Source organism: Penaeus vannamei, chromosome 5 (genome assembly GCF_042767895.1).
Source record: "Penaeus vannamei isolate JL-2024 chromosome 5, ASM4276789v1, whole genome shotgun sequence".
NCBI lineage: Eukaryota > Metazoa > Arthropoda > Malacostraca > Decapoda > Penaeidae > Penaeus > Penaeus vannamei.
In genome coordinates, this window is record NC_091553.1 from 7,976,115 (window position 1) to 7,978,614 (window position 2,500).

General features: G+C 33.8%; 2 protein-coding genes across 5 annotated transcripts in view; one reads left to right on the top strand and one right to left on the bottom strand.

Annotated features, from left to right (window-relative positions):
- LOC113801796 (tripartite motif-containing protein 3) overlaps window positions 1–2,500 on the bottom strand; it is a 433,201-nt gene that overhangs the window by 245,949 nt on the left and 184,752 nt on the right. Inside the window, exon 1 of one of the 4 annotated variants that reach the window (XM_070121809.1) lies at window positions 2,132–2,225. The exons of the other annotated variants lie outside the window; for them this stretch is intronic. The gene's annotated coding sequence lies outside the window, so the exon portion shown is untranslated. Of the gene's footprint in view, window positions 1–2,131; window positions 2,226–2,500 lie in introns of those variants that run through there. 4 annotated transcript variants of the gene reach the window in all.
- The window catches only part of Drat (Death resistor Adh domain containing target), a 437,794-nt gene that overhangs the window by 128,403 nt on the left and 306,891 nt on the right, over window positions 1–2,500 (top strand). The window lies entirely within an intron of this gene.

Consider the following 2,500-nt stretch of genomic DNA (forward strand, 5'->3'; position numbering starts at 1 on the left):
TAATAATAATAAAAGAACAACAACAACAATAATTATCATTATAATGATTATTATTACTATCATTATCATTATTATTATATTATTATTATTATAATTATTATTATTATCATCATTATTATTACTATTATTATTATTATCATCACCATTGTTAATATTATTATCATTATCATTATCATTAGTATTACTAGTTAGTAGTAGTAGTAGTAGTAGTATCATTATTATTATCATCTAATGATAGTAATAACAATAAAAATAATCATTATCATTATCACGATTATTATTATAATCATCATTACTATTATTATTACTATCATCATCACCATAACGATAATCATAATAACAGAATCTTAAACATAATGACAACAATAACAACAATAATTACAACAGAAACAACAAAAAATCACCATCACTCTCATAATCAAAAGATGCATAAAAAAGAAACTCAGTAACAAAAATAACACACAAGCCACATCTACCACTAACAACTACCATTAGCAACACCAGCAACCTCCCACCGTCATCTTCATCTCGTCTTTTATTCCTTGAAATTAACCAGCCCTTTCTGCGACGCCATTCTGCCTATCGCGTTTCGGGTACTACATCACCCTCAGCTGACGCCCCTGTATCGTCAGAACTAAATATACTGCATGATGTCCCATGAACGAAGCAGGGGCTGGTGCTTGAACAACATCCCATGAACGAAGCAGGGGCCGGTCTGGGACATCGCTGGGTGCTTGAAGAACAGCTGGGTTTTCTCTGTTATTCGTTCAGATACAGACGGATGGATGAATGTAAACGCACGCATGCATGCACGCACACGTACCAGCACACGCACATGCATACACATTTTCTCTCTCCCTTTCTCTTTTCTCTTCCTCTTTCTCTTTTCTCTCCCCCTCTCTCTCTCTCACTCTTTCTCTCTCTCTTTCTCTTTCTCTCTATTTCTCTCTCTTTCTCTTTCTCTCTCTCATTCTTGATGTTGCTCTCGTTCTCGCTCTTACTCTTACTCTATCTCTAACTCTTGCTCTCTCTCTTGTTTTTTTCGTTTCGTTTTCTCTTTCACTCGCTTCCTTTCACCCCTTTTTCTTCCTTCCTTTCTCCTTTCTTCCCTCCCTCCCTTCTCCTACCTCTCCCTTTCCCTCTCCTTTTCCTTCTTCCTCTCCTTTTCCCTCTACCTCTTCCTTCTCCAGCTTCCTCTCTCACGGGGATAAAAAAAAATAAGTGTCTATATGCAGACCTGTCAAATGTTTGGTAGACAGAACATAATCTTAAAATTCATCATCTTCCATCAAGTATACTTTCTATGGTAAATAACTTACGAAAAAGAAAAAAAAAACTTTAAACGGCTTGGAAACTTTTGCTTTAGTCCCACATACAATACAAAACGTTTTCTTTGAACCAAGATGTGTGCTACGTTTTCTCTCAGTTGGGCTTTAGGATAACATTTCTATATGTAACTAAAATTAATAATAATAACAACATTCACCATCCACTGCACCGATACCAATAACTATAACAAAAATAACGATAATAATAACAACAATAACAAAAATAATAATACTGATAGAATCACCACCACAACATCGAAAACCGTAAACATAATATTCTTTACGTACTGCAAATTACGCATAAAAATAATTACAATGAATCTATTTCACGTATTTACCCAACGAGTATCCATACACACATAAAATAAATGCATATCTCTCAATCTGATGGATATACAACTATCTATCTACCCGGTAGGTATGCATGTCTAGACTGATAGACATACATTCATTTCTGTATGCATGCCCGTATAATAAATATTCATTGGGTCCGGGCCTCGCATAATACTAACAAACCAGCCATTTCTTATACACATATATATCTTACATATATATATATATATATATATATATATATATATATATATATATATATATATATATATATACGTTGATCTTGCTCGGAGTTCGAAGGTGTTCGCTACATAGGATCAGGACAATCCGAGAGGCCAAACAATATCCGAAAATAACAACCTATTGGAGTGTTTATCATTAACTATTTAAAATTCAAGACATAGTTATGGAGACAAAGTAAAACCAAATAGATGAATACCTTGCATAACTGAAGAAAAAATATACCTTACCTTAACCGGCAACCCTGCTACGACTCCAGCTGGCGTTCACACCTGAGGACATCTTGTACACCTGCCCGTTTTTTTTAATGTTATTACCACATTTACCTGAAATATCAAAGAAAGACAGCATTAGACCAACGTATAAAATTTTATCATAGCACAAGCTTACCGATATATACACAATTTTGCCCACAAAACACAGCTTAGAAATAAATGAATAAACAGATAGCAATAACAGATATAATGATAATACAAAAAATAATGCAATAAATAAATATAAATAAACAAAAGCCACTGTAAAGGAAAACTTTAGACGAATATAAATGACGGAAGGAGAACAGTGGGGTACAGCAAGAGGTCAATTTCTGCTTCACTAAT